Here is a 15,340-nt window from a genome sequence, read left to right as displayed (position 1 = left end):
GATTCTCCTCAAAAACTGTACTTATAAACTGTATGAACACTTAACAGAACTATTTAGCTTATATTTCTCCTCAGAGTATATCCCCAGTTCTTAGAAGCAAACCATAGTTCTAATGTTCCACTAAGAAGGGAAGCCAGAGAATAAACCAAACAGTTAGCACCCAATCAGCTTGAGCAGATGTGTAAGCAACATCTCAGAGATAATAATTAGTAGTAGACCTCTACATTATTGGATGTTACTTCAAAAATACCTGAAATGTATGTGTGTTTTTCTTATAGAAAAGCAACATCAGGCTATCTGCTGAACCCACCGAGGGAATTCAAAACCCTGATTTTAGCGCTGTAAATCCGTAGACTTACCCCTGTACTAGCGGGGGGGGGGCAATACCTGAAATCCATAAAAGGCTTAGCAAATGCAGATCATTTAGTAAGACTAAGAGAAACAATAAACAATGATGAGTGCACTGTCACGTGCCTTCCTCCATACTGAGATAGCATTCGACACTGTATTGGCCAATGATCTGAGTTCTGCAGATCAGAAATGGAACTGCCGCTTGATATTATTCGTTGATTAATAATCATTTATGGAAAATAGAAAATGTAGAATAAATAGGAAAGCGATATGTCCCTTCAAGACCGAAACTTCGGATACTCATCACAATTCGCAGACGACGAAGCTGTCTGGAAAAGTATTTTCACTCCCTCAGTAGCAGCCACAAACCTAAAACCCAACTTGAACAATAACGAAAAATATTGTGAAAAATATAGAATTAAAATTAACATCCCCGAAAATCAACTAAGAGTGTTTCCAAAGGTAAGTAAATATGAAACAAAATAAACACTAAACCTAACACTAGTAAATATAAAAAAAATAAACCAAAAATACACATGCTGGAAACCAGATCACAATGTCAGTTAAATTAACAAACGATCCAAAATTAACATGTACAAGTCAGATGAACAATCCTTTACAAAACAACTGGAAGAGAGTGAATTATGTTAGAAGTCTAAGCGGAAGAAACTATGGTACTTCATCAGAAAATAATAAAAATGTACAACATCTACATAACACTAGTAACAGAGTATGCAAGTTTGGCACAGATAAACACATAGCCAAGTAAGATAAAAAAAAAAAAACACTTCACTCAGCACAAACCACTATAATTACAACAGCGTACAAAGTTCCCGGAAACGCATCAACAAAGTTTTTACACAATTATGCAAACGTACAGATCATATCCCGTAGATTCCTACAAAATTCAGTTAACTACATCGCGAACAGTTGAAGTAAAAAACGATATGTTATGTGAACTATATCGCTTCCGCATAAATGATGATTATAGGCCTAAGCGTTTCTCATCAGTAAATACATACTTTATAAATAAATATTTAATAAGGCCACCTAACACTTGACCAGTAAACGTAAAAACATTACGTTTTTACATTAAAAACATTTTAATTTACATTAAAAACAGCATTAACGTAAAAATAATTAAAGGGTATTTGTGCAAATTGGTCTTAGTAGGTGCTGTCTTGTGAAACAAACTGTTCGTGTCAATACAGACTTGTAATGCCGAATTGGAGCAAAATGCATAATAATATAGAACAATAATAAACCTAGTATGTAGTATTATACTTAATATTCAACAGAAAGGATAACACCAGTACAGAAGGAAAGAAGGTATGTTTGTTTGTTTGTTTTTAATTTCGCTCAAAGCTACACGAGAGCTGTCTGCGCTAACCGTCCCTAATTTTGTAGTGTAAGACTAGACGGAAGACGGCTAGTCATCACCATCCACCGCCAACTCTTGGGCTACTCTTTTACCAACGAATAGTGGGATTGACTGTCACATTATAACGCCTCCACGGCTAAAAGGGTGAGTATGTTTGGTGCGACGGAGATTCGAACCCGCAACCCTCAGATTACGAGTCGAACGCCGTACCCCACTATACCATACCGGGCCTAAGTCTTTGTGTTACCGGGTTTTCTGACTTTGCTTCAGATTCTAAGATTTGTTTATTGTAGGTTGTAGAAAACATTGGTGAAAATATAGTCTTGTATTCGGATACATAAATGCTGACTTTGTTAAAGAAGTGTGTCTTTGTGTTCATGCCTGGTTAATTATGGGTTATAAATGTTTTTTTGAAGGTGAGTTTTTTTAAATGCCTCTATTTTTTTCCATGTTTGTGTGTGCTGTTTTATTTGGCATTTCTAAGGGCGGTTAGTTATTGGAAGGATTTTCTATGGAAGAGAGTTGTTTGTGATGTGTCCAGAAGTGTTTTGGGTATTTTTTTCTAACAGAACTGGTCCACGATATCTTATTTCATTTCTTATTTTGTTTCTCATTGCTTTTATTTCTGCTTCTGATGCTGGGTCTCCATTTTGCATATTTTTCCTGCGTAGTTTTCTTATGTCTTTTATCGTGGTTATTAGTTGTGAGTGTGGTTTCTGATTTTTGTTGGTATATGGGTAATGTTCGTTTTGTTGCTGTTACCATAGTCACATAGACTGTATGGCAATATGCATCTATGTACGATGTTTTCGCAGCTCTGTTTGTTATTTCTGATGGAAGGATTTTCTCTCGGTACATATATTTTGTCCAGTTAGCTTTATTATACTTTAATCTTTCTGTCATAACTGTTTTATTTTTATTTGGAGGGGGGTGAGGTAGAAGATGCACAGGAGAGATAAATGGTAACTATTCGTATCCTATCCTACTTGAAAACTTACAAATTTTTGACTCATATTGTACGAACACAATCATAACTCCATAATGTCTCTGGTACCATGTGCGTATGAGATATTTGTCGGGGTTGCATCATTAACTAAAACTGTATTAGAGTCTTGTAGGAATCTGTATAATACTATTCCATTGGCATATGTGTATATTTACAGTTCAAGTTTTCGTATTTGCTGTTTAAGTCACCAATAATGATAATAGTTTTACTGTAGTATTTTAGTAGGCTGACGTCAACGTCTTTCGTCAGTAGGTAGTAATTTCCTTTCACCGTTACAAACAATGTATTGTCTGTATGGACATTGACTATTATATTTTCATTGGCGGATGTTGTTTTTATTTTCTTTACTGTTATATTTTTATTATCATAATTCCTCTATTTGAATCATTTTGACTTCTTTTTTTTACACATCCTACTTACTATATATTTCTTAGATATATACAAGTTACATTTATGACTATCTCATCAAGTTTAGCTGTTGTAGTGCCATCTTCAATCTTCGGAAGTGTATCTTCGATGTTGATACGTAGAACTGTGAATTTATTTTGTGAGTGAACAGGTAATGTACGATGTGATATGAGAAAAGTGTTATTATGTCTAAAAATACATGTCAGGACGGCTGATATGTGTATTCACATTTTACTAATAAAGCAGATAACGAAGTTTCTACCTGAAGTTACCCTGAAGATCACTTCAAGTGAGTTTCATCACGAATGTTCTTACATTTGTTTTATAATGTTTTTTCAGATAATACTGATGGGATTATATGTTTGGTTCTGGTTCATTGAATTAATTCTTAAATTATATGAGTATATTCTCTATCACTTTCGTAAGTGTATTTTATTAATTCTACAGTACTTTTCGTGTATTTTTTGTTTTAAATTTTATTTAGTTGTACTGTATTATCGTCTGTGTTTTGTTTAGTTCTACTGTATTATCGTCTGTGTTAGTGTCTAGTTGTGCTGTATTATCGTCTGTGTTTTTGTTTAGTTGTACTGTGTTATCTTCTGCGTTAGTGCTTAGTTGTGTGTGTTATCTTCTATGTTCGTCTTTAGTTGTATTGTGTTATCTTCTGTGTTAGTGCCTAGTTCTTTTGTGTTATATTCTGTGTTAAGTGTTTCGTTGTGGTGTGTTGTTTTCAGCGTGTACCATTTTCTGGGGTCGTGTTGTTTTCACTATTGTTGCACATGATACGACGTTTTGCACTTACAGTGTTAATGTTCTCTCTGATTTGTATGTGATTCTCGTATTATATGTTGTTTTGAAAGTGTGAATTTTTTAATTTCATATATTGTAGTTTTAATTGTTTTATATTTAGATTATTCCTTATTAATTTGCTGTATGATTTTTACCACAGTTAAAGTATTTTGGTTCTAGGTTCTCCTCGGGACACAATGTGTTATGATATTCACCGCCACATCCAACACATTTTGATGCTGCTTGGCAGACTGCCGACAAGTGACTACATATATTTAAGTGTTTACGGGTTTACAACGCTAATCTCTTGGGTTCAATGTTCCGTGGTAGACGGAGCGCAGACAACGCGTTGTACAGTTTTGCACCAAACCATCTACAACTGAACCTTGAATTGAATAGTGATTAAAACTGTGATACATATAATTTATATAAACGTTTCTAGTAGCTCAGACTTTCTAAGTAGAAACACATACAAATGTTATGTATTCTGTTTCCTTCATTTCAAGATATTCTTTGAAGCTACACTACGCATGTCATGATTCATATGTTTACGGTGAGTGTTCAAGTTAAGCTTTGAACAATTTGCTATATAATTTGTGTTACTGTTCATATTGTAGGTAAATATTTTGATTTGTTTATAATAATCCTTCAACAATTACGTTTTCTTTTTGACTATACAATAAAACACAGGAAACAAAGAATAAATAATGCCTAAATTTCTAGCAAAGCGAATTGCTAAAACTGGTGGTATTTAAAAGAGAAATTAGCCAATAACACGTGAGGAATCCCCTATCATATATCAAGTTATTTCAAACAATATATCAAATAGGGTTATTGTTTTAGATATAGCTACTCTCGTCCTGTTTCAAACAATATAACAAATCAGGTTATTCTTTTGGATATAGGTACTCTTGTCCTGTTTCAAACAATATATCAAGTTGGGTTATTCTTTTGGGTATAGCTCATCTCCTGTTTCAAACAATATATCAAATCAGGTTATTCTTTTGGGTATAGCTCATCTCCTGTTTCAAACAATATATCAAGTTGGGTTATTCTTTTGGATATAGGTACTCTTGTCCTGTTTCAAACAATATATCAAATCAGGTTATTCTTTTGGATATAGGTACTCTTGTCCTGTTTCAAACAATATATCAAATCAGGTTATTCTTTTGGGTATAGCTCATCTCCTGTTTCAAACAATATATCAAGTTGGGTTATTCTTTTAGATATAGCTACTCTCGTCCTGTTTCAAACAATATAACAAATCAGGTTATTCTTTTGGATATAGGTACTCTTGTCCTGTTTCAAACAATATATCAAGTTGGGTTATTTTTTTGGGTATAGCTCATCTCCTGTTTCAAACAATACATCAAATTGAATTATTTTTGTGACAACCTTTTGCATTAGCTGTCCTGTTGGGTTATCCTTCTAACAACTTTCAGGATAAGCTGCTCTTCGCCTACTTTAAAGAACCGTATAAGTTCTTATCACACTTTAAGATTAAATTTAACGACACACACGACTTATTTATCAGATAATCACTGTTTCTATACATTATATTCAGGATTATTTGGCGGTTTTATGTATTTAGTGTCAATCAACTGTTTAAACTTTTAGATATTGATTATCAGTTTGTTAGTCAAGAATAAGGAATTGATACGATAGTTTTTCTCTATCTGTGAAATAAGTTTATGATTTTTTGACCGATATAAAAACTGAAAGATGATCAAACTTTCTATTAACTTTCCCTGTAAAAGGAAATGGCTTTATTTAGTTCTGTCTCGAAACTGTGGTAAAGATGTCTTCAGAAACAGTTATAGTACAGTTATTCTGTGGTAAAGATGTCTTCAGAAAAAGTTAGAGCACACTTATTATGAGGTAAAGATGTCTTCAGAAACAGTTAGAGCACACTTATTATGAGGTAAAGATGTCTTCAGAAACAGTTAGAGCACACTTATTCTGTGGTAAAGATGTCTTCAGAAACAGGTAGAGCACACTTATTATGTGGTAAAGATGTTTTCAGAAACAGTTAGAGCACACTTATTCTGTGGTAAAGATGTCTTCAGAAACAGGTAGAGCACACTTATTATGTGGTAAAGATGTTTTCAGAAACAGTTAGAGCACACTTATTATGTGGTAAAGATGTCTTCAGAAACATTTAGAGCACACTTATTCTGTGGTAAAGACGTTTTCAGAAACAGCTAGAGCACACTTATTATGTGGTAAAGATGTTTTCAGAAACAGCCAGAGCACACTTATTATGTGGTAAAGATGTTTTCAGAAACAGCTAGAGCACACTTATTATGTGGTAATGATGTCTTCAGAAACAGCTAGAGCACACTTATTCTGTGGTAAGGATGTCTTTAGAAACAGCTAGAGCACTCTTATTATGTGGTAAAGATGTCTTCAGAAACAGCTAGAGCACACTTATTATGTGGTAAAGATGTCTTTAGAAACAGCTAGAGCACACTTATTATGTGGTAAAGATGTCTTCAAAAACAGCTAAAGCACACTTATTTCTTGAGTACTTTCATTTCTGCCGCTATTGATCTTTTGACGCTTCATTTGAATTAATAAGTAAACGTATACTAAATGTAGTTTTATCTTCACGTGAGCGGTTATCAAATGTTATAAAAAAGTGATGTTGTTTGAAGATCGATACTGAAAAAATATAAACGTGCATTGGATTTTGTATATCAATAAACCAATGCTACGCTGGGGGTTTGTTGTCAAGATGCACGGTGGTCAGGTAAAGGTTGACCGAACGTGTTGACATGGATCGAAATGGCATAGTGAGGCTACAAAATATAATTTACTCAAATTTTTGCATTGAATTTTGATAAGTATGAAACATGATTGGAAAATTTAGGGTTGCAAATAAATATTTAATGTTAAATCATGATATTATTCTTGTAGTAAAACATGGGTGGTCATCATAATTTCACTTTAATACATCTCGTGTGGGAGTCTATACGATACTTTAAAACAAAGTGCCTCACACGCACACTTACACGACACTAGTGATACTTTAAAATATACATGAACAAAAATTATAAAGTTATATACAACAGAAAAAGTTGTCAGATCTTTTCTTTAAAGGGTATTGGAGAAATCTTGAAAACAATTGCTCTTTGAAAATCATTTCTCCTACATTGGTGTGGTTTGATGAACATTTAAGGACCTTGCACGACAGAAAAAAAACATGTATAATCATTACATATCTTGTTCTTCACAATTACAATTCCTTGTACATAAATTTATTCACATATAAATATTTGTGTATATTGACAATACATAACTGTATTGAACAGAAATCACAACAAAATATATAGCATTTTAAATAAAAATTATTGCGTATGTTTTATAAATTTTTCCCCTAGTGGCACAGCGATGTGTCTGCGCATTTATACTGATAGAAATCGGGTTTCGATATACTTGGTGAGCAGAGCAGAAATAATCCGTCGAGTAGCTTTGTGATAAAATATGAAAACACAACTTTATACATTTTATAGGTGGCGTACTGTTGTGTGATTTTATAAATTTAATTTAATGAAGGGAAGAATGGGAACTGGGTTGGATTCATTTTCACGATACTATTCACACGAGAAAGTGTTCTGCCACTAGGAGGCAACTTGATTTATCTTTCTTATTAGTTTTTATTTCAGTAGACAATAATGTCGAGAATTTTTTTTTATTCCCTGAACTATTCCAGTCTAATTATTTAGGAACCCAAACCCTTGATCTCAATTTATCTCTAGAATTCCCGAGTTGGAATTTTAAAAGTATAAATTAGTTTCGTTTAGTTTACATTTCACACAAAGCTACACAGAGATTATATGTACTAGTCATTCATTCCTAACTTACCAGTGAAGACACCTAGTCGTAATAGTAGTTGTAGTAGTTTTTGAATTTCGCGCAAAGCTACTCGAGGGCTATCTACGCTAGCTGTCCCTAATTCAGCAGTGTAAGACTAGAGGGAAGGCAGCTAGTCATCACCACCCACCGCCAACTCTTGCGCTACTCTTTCACCAATGAATAGTGGGATTAAGTGTCACATTACAATGTCCCCACGGCTGAAAGGGCGAGCATGTTTGGTGCAACCGCGATTCGAACCCACGACCCTCGAATTACGAGTCGAACGCCTTTACCCAGCTGGCCATGCCGTGCCTGACACCTAGTCAACACCACCTACTGCCAATCTCTTGGGCTGTTCTTTTATAATGAAAAGTGGGATTGATCGATAAATTATAACAACCTCACTTCTGAAAGAGCGAGCGTATTCTGTGAAGGAGATTAGAACCCTGATTTTTAAGAACGCTACGCTATCCTTTTGCCTTAATAGATTAATCAAATGAGTTAAACTAAGACTGTGATTGGGTTCGAACCTTTTAGCTCTAATTGTAGCAATACCAACTATCAAATGTTATCAAAGGGTGTTAAAGGGTTAATGAATCTGTTTGTGTGGACTTCGAAGAAAATTAAGCAATAATTTAAAGTTCTGGATATAAATGTGGTAACCCATGAAATAATGTAATATAATTTATTACTGGGTATCATATAATAATACAGTCTAATAATTCGACTTGTCAGTTGGTTTTTAAAGTGACTGAACCAGCCTGTGTGGACTGTTGTCTTAGAAGATAATTATTTATCAAATCTCTAGACCCAACTAAGGTAAATAATAGTGTAAGAATTTTTTCTACACATTTTTGACTTGTTTTGAATAAGTATTATTCTAAAGCACATGGATTTGTGCTGTCCATTTATTTTTGAAAAAATCGCCAACAAGTCACAGACACCTACTGAAACTAATCGCGGCCCTATAAAAACCTTACATCCATTAAGGAACAAGAAACCATAATTTTCCTTATAACAATTAATATAACTTAAAAGCAAAACATTTAAAAAGACATAAAGAAAATTTGTGCAAAATTGCGTTTCAGTTACTGATTTAAAAGAATTATTATTTTGTTTTGCTAGGATTACTAGGTTACAAATAAAAAAACATTCGTTTTCTTATTGAAGATACCAACTAGTGATATCAGTAAACACCTGGAGAAACTAGGTGTTCCATATCGTTATCTTCTATTTTACTCCAAAAGCACTTCCACGCAATACTTTGAGATAAAATAAATGGGTCTTGACCACTTGATTGTTATCTTAATTTGGGAGTAACCATGGACAATTGTGGTGAAAATATGAGTAGAAGCGATACATTGGTAATATATAGGGTGCTATCAGTTCAAGCGAAATATTTTTATCATTGTGTTCCATATTAGATATTCATCACATGTACATTTCAGGTATAACAGATAATTGTTTCCATATTGACTTAAATACAATTGTATTGTAAGTAATTGTCTAATTTCAACATCTTTATGATTTGTTATCTAACGTATCCCAAATTTAGGATCAGTCTTGGAGCTATATAGTAATTAAAAGTTTTACCTGGGAACTGTTATTCGTAACTTTCGCTCCAATTCTATGTTCATCGATTTTTCTTTTCACGATTACTCTGATCATAATTGACCTTATTTTACTTTGTGTACGCATGTTAACAACTTACGAGCAGTGACTATCATTTCGTGCCATTTCGCTACTAGCACGACTTAGGTAAATAGTTTAAGAACGTTTAGGCCAAGATAGTAGTAATACGATAAACTCTGTTGACATCGCGCTAAATGACCAAAGACCAACATTGCACTTTCCATTGCACACCAAATCAAGGAATGCTAATCTTTGGTGTATGACTTCATCAGCAGTAATCCTAAAAGTACAAAACTCAGATATCAAAGTTCAAAAGCAAAGTCTGAAATTCTTCAGCAAACATCTTGTTCGTATATTTATTTAATGGGTGAAATAATTAATGTAAATGGACTTATTTGTTTAAACGTTTTATAGTCTTACATTTTTGTAAGTATATGGTCCTTTTCTAAAACATCTTTGTACGAGCCAATAATGACATTACTCAAACGTATATTTTCCATATTTAATGCATTACGAAATTGAATCATTGATATTTAAACATCAAATTAGTGAGTTATGAAATCTATCTCTCAACATAATATTTAAGTATTTAACCATAACAAGTCATGACGAACTATGTTAAATGATACAACTAAACACGGTATTTTTAACTTAGACCACAGTTAGTGAGGTACTTATTGTCTTTGTTAGAACAAAAGGATTTGTTTGGTATAATCGAATACGAGTCTTCAGGAGAAACAAGAACTCAAGTGAATATCTGATGAACACACACACGCATTCAGTGGCATGATGGAGTTGGATGGTGGTTTACATTACAATGGCAGTCTTCTCTTGTTCCTAAACTTAGAAAAAGGAAAACTTCTCTTCCCAACACAATACTTTAAGAATGTTATTGAGGCTTAAGTATCACTCTTATGCAAACTGTTTTATCATGTCAATAAAATGATTTACAGCTCTCTCTATACATTAGTATGATATGGTTTTAGCAAGTGTATTTGTTTATTGATTAAAATTAGTGTATAGTTCACCAGATTCAGAGTTTTAGTATAAATAACTTATGATGTAATTTCTGTGTGTATAAAACTTACAGATTTCGAAAATGTATCAAAGTTCATTTTTGTTTGTTTATTTTTTTGAATTTCGCCCAAAGTTACACGAGGGCTATCTGCGATCGCCGTCCCTAATTTAGTTGTGTAAGACTAGAGGGAAGATAGCTAGTCACCACCAATAACCGCCAACTCTTGGGCTACTCTTTTATCAACGAATACTGGATTTGACTGTCACATTATAACGTTCCTCTTTAGAAAGTTCCAACTCAATAACAACTATACAGGCATTAACCAAGTATGATATTGCTTAAAAGAAGCTTTAAAAGAGGCATCCATTGATAAACTGGTGCTTTGTATCCATCATCGAGATAATTCGTCACCACCATATCTCAGATTTACCTATTTGAAATAAATAAATAGTTTCATTAGGAGCTTTGAAAATCAGTTTAGAAAAAAAATTTGAGATTGAGCAGAGAGTGAAGGCAGAAAAGACCCATCATCACGTATCTGAAAACCATGCTGGACAGGCACTTGTCATCATTGGCAATAACAAAAAGTTTGGTTGGGCATTCATCATCTCTTGGAGCAACAACGTTCTGCATAAGGCTATTGGAGATTTCAAGTATGGAGCTTCATAAAACAAGATATCCTCTGGATTATTGAAAGCAATAAGTCACAAACAGTCACTGTGACCAATATTACATTTGCTACATATTTAAATTGATTTGTCCCAGGTGAATGGCCAAAAGGAAAGTAATTGCTTGATAATCATCTGAATGTAAGTGTCCGATCATGTAGAGGTAATGTTAAATGAGGAAACTGACAAGCTCGTAGAAGAAGTTTTTTGTCAATTCCAATGTAACACTCACTGCTGTCAGGATATCGACCTCTTCTACACTTTTAAGGTGAAAGCGGCAAATATGGAAGTTCTACGTCGACACTGGGACGATAACAAAGGTGTGATGTTGTAGCTACGAAACGCAAAAGGTTGGCGATCGTAAGAACAATAGACACAGCTAACCACCAGAAACATAAATTATATTTTGTTTACTACGAAGTGGCAAGGCTCTGTATGAGGTGTCTTTTACCAACGAATGGGAGGGCGAGCATTTTTGATGCGACTGGGTTTCGAACCCGCGACCCTCGAATTACGAGTCGAACGCCTTAACACGTTTGGCCATGACGGGCCGGAGATTATAGACCTATAAATTTGTCGGGTGGTTAGTACGGGAAAGGAAGAACATAGAAACGGATTTAATACAACAAAACACGAGCTCTGTTGTAAGCCTTTAGAGTAAATTAAGTTTAAGGAAATGACGATAATACGAAAACGAAACATTTAAAAACTTCGAAACAAATAACATCAGGAAGTTGAGCGTTGCAACGTACACACTAGAAAAAGATCTAGTCGATAACCATACAAATACCAGCAAGAGACGATTTAATAGGTAAAACCACTCGAATTACTGAAACTGAAATGTTATTGTTAAACGAAATCACATTGGTCACATCTGCTGACAGATAAGGAAGAAAAGGCGTTGAAGTGCACTGTAACTTTTTCATTTAGATAACTATCATAACTTGGGAGTACATAATAAATTATAAAGAAGTTAAAATACATTTAATGGTAAATTTTAATAGCCAAACTTTTAACAAATAACATTATAACACGAAAGAAAATGTAAAAATGGAAGTGATTGTATACTGTTAGACAGAGAAACGGTCGATCAGAGAAATGGAAGGTCAGCCACTCAGAGACAGATGAAGAGATAGACAGTGTAGAAACACTTTTGAGTAAGAGTGTCTTATAGCTTTAAATGCTTATATCAACAGTTACCTGTAATCAGTTTTCAATGAATGATTTTGTTTTGTTTGTTTTTTTAATTTCGCGCAAAAATACACGAGGACTAACTGCGTTAGCCGTCCCTTAGTTAGTAATGTAAGACGACAGGAAAGTCAGCTAGTCATCACTACCCACCGTCATCACCTGGGCTACTATTTTGCCAACGAATAGTGGGATTGAGAGTCATATAATAACACTCCCACGGCTGAAAGGGCGACCATGTTTGGTGTGACGGGGATTCGAACCCGCGACCGTCAGATTACGAGTTGAGTGCCTTAACCACCTGGTCAATGCCGGGGCTTCAACGAATGAAAGAAAAAACAAGTGTTTGGTTGCTTAGCGTATAATACCGACACAACCTTCCTAGTAGCGACAATCGGGTAAGTAAATACTTGCCTTTACGTAACATACAAGGTCAGTGAATTAATATAAAAATACGTGGTAATGTTTCCATCGTATATTTGTTTGCTGTATTTATCCTGATATATAGCTTGTTGATGAAACCCTGCACAACAGAACGATAAACAGAAGCAACAGAAACAACAACAACAAAGGGGTAGCTTCATTACCGCGTTACATTTATTGAACCTCAAACAGATGATATTATATCTAAAACAACAGCGAAATAAACGTTCTTAGGTTAAACAAGTTGGCATACCAATATATATTGACAACAATAAGTCTGTATTATACACAACTAAATAGGAAATTAATGACGAATGACACTCTCAATTAGGCCTAGTTGTTAGGGTACTCGACTCGCAATCTGTTAAGAAATTCAAAAAAACTAACATTGTCGTCAGCTTTGCTACGTCGGTAACTGCTAACATGAGTTAGTATAACTAATAGTTGTTTGTGATTGAGCCTATCAACAATGTGAGGATAATTGTCATTCACTGCATCTATGCCTCACAAAATGACACCTTTATACAAAAAACAATATACGATCATTGTTCGCAAGACCACCAATCATTACTACATTATAACATCATAGCCAACCACCAACATAATATACTAGCTTCGATACGCTCAGAATGAAAACGATGACAGACATGACCTGATTGAATTCCCTCGAGGTTCACCCATAAAGGTTCATCTTTTACTTTAATTACCTAAAACCGGGTTTCGATACTCGTGGTGAGCAGAGCACAGATAGCCCATTGTGTAGCTTTGTACTTAATTCAAAACAACAACAACTTTAATGATTTGATAGTGTTTAAAATCAGCAAACTGTAAAAATATTGAATCTCAGGGCTTATACCTGTATCTTGAGCCTTTTACAAGTTAGGTACTTGTCTAGCGGAACTTTTGTTCGTTTTTAGAATTTCGAGCAAAACTACCTGAGGGCTATCTGTGCTAGCCGTCCCTGATTTAGCATTAAAAGACGCCTGCTCACCACCTCCAATTCTTAGGATACTCTTTTAGCGGGTAACGTTATAACACACCCGGGGTGAAAAAGCGAAAATGTTTGGCGGGACAGAGATTCCAACCCGTGACCTTCAGAGTGGTAGTCAAGTGCCCTAACCACCTCACCATTGTAGGGTAGTGATATCTTTTATACAATACAATTTTAATCGCTTTTGCTTTGAGAACTATTAGTTACAAAGAATAGTTTTAAACCAATACAGATATTTATCAATCTGTTCATTGTTAAGAAACTACGACATTTGATGTAGTATATTCTTTGTTTCAAGTTCTTAAATTAGCTTAACGTATTGCAGTTAAGAAAACAAAGTATCACAGGCAATAATAAACAGTTTATTTTCCGCTCTGTTAATATACGAGTTCTTGGTATGAGCAATCCTGTACCAGGAACTATTCAAGGTTCTCTCGAAGGGGTTTGTTTGTTTTGAATTTTTGCGCAAAATTATCTGCGCTTCTCGAGAAAAAGAACACAGTTATCGTAAACTTTTCTTCCTTTCGAGGAAGTACACAGTTATCGTAAACTTTATTTCAAGGAAATACAACCCTACAGTTCATTATATACTCGGAACTTTTGTTTAACCATTCATTTTCTCTGTTCAGAAAATACAAGAGTTTAATAGTTTCAGTTTTAATACTTAAACTGAACTGCTTTCTTTGCTAAGCTGAAACTGTTTTACGTTTTCAGTTTTGTGTTGTTTCTAATATTCAGCTGTAAATTTGCGATAGAAATCTCCTATTCAGAAAAAAGTATACATATAAACACACACACATAAAACGCTAGTGAAAATATTAATAGCTATTCTAATTAAATGAAAACATGCTGTAAATCCAGTTTTACTTACAACTGTTTTCTAACGAAATGATAGCTTAAAGAACCAGAGAAACACCGTAATCGAAATATAACGTAATACAAATAACTAGAAATATTGTTAAACAATAAGGAAAGCAATCCTCAATAGCCGCGGCAACTGAAATTTTTTATTCAAGATTACAGTGAATTAATCTGTGAGGGCTTTTTTTTCCCATTTTTATTAGTTATATATTTTGTGCTCTAGTAACACCAAGGTTGGGGTGCAAATATACCAGATTCGATTTCATTACTCACCAGGATTTTTTTCAGCCTATCCTCAAATTGTAATTCTTCTAGGCAGCATTAATGAAAATCCAACTATGAGGTTTTAGATGTAGTCAAACAAATAAATCGTGAGTCCGTAACTGTAAACAGATCTCAAATCGGTCGAGAGATGACGGAGCTATAAGTTTAAACTTTGTAGTTGAAGAACAGAATCAAAACAAGTTCAGAGCAGTTTTATGAGTAGCTACACCACGACAGGAAACTGGAAGCACCACATCGCCCAAATACGTCACGTAAACTAAATGGAAATATATGTAATCCACACAACTAGGCACATCGCATAACCCAGGGATGGCGAACCTGTAAGAGAGTGTGTGCCCAAATCGGGGATAATCGTCTAAACAATTCTCTCGCGTGCCCTTGGTAATTTTTAGCAGCGGATTATAATTTATTATTATTATTAATTATTTTAAACGAAACAGCTTTAGGCGTTACATGTTATTAATAACCATATTAATTCACGAGA

General features: G+C 34.3%; 1 long non-coding RNA gene across 3 annotated transcripts in view; it reads right to left on the bottom strand.

The window, feature by feature from the left end:
• The window catches only part of LOC143229913 (uncharacterized), a 55,421-nt gene extending 40,290 nt beyond the window's left edge, over nucleotides 1-15,131 (bottom strand). For 2 of the 3 annotated variants that reach the window (XR_013016121.1, XR_013016122.1), the window contains exon 1: nucleotides 14,845-15,131. This is a non-coding gene — a long non-coding RNA (uncharacterized LOC143229913). Of the gene's footprint in view, nucleotides 1-10,660; nucleotides 10,871-14,844 lie in introns of those variants that run through there. The other variant, XR_013016123.1, reaches the window with a different exon arrangement.
• Nucleotides 15,132-15,340: the final 209 nt, after the last annotated feature.

This window comes from Tachypleus tridentatus, chromosome 10, assembly GCF_004210375.1.
Source record: "Tachypleus tridentatus isolate NWPU-2018 chromosome 10, ASM421037v1, whole genome shotgun sequence".
Lineage (NCBI taxonomy): Eukaryota > Metazoa > Arthropoda > Merostomata > Xiphosura > Limulidae > Tachypleus > Tachypleus tridentatus.
This window is presented reverse-complemented; position numbering and strand designations above follow the sequence as displayed.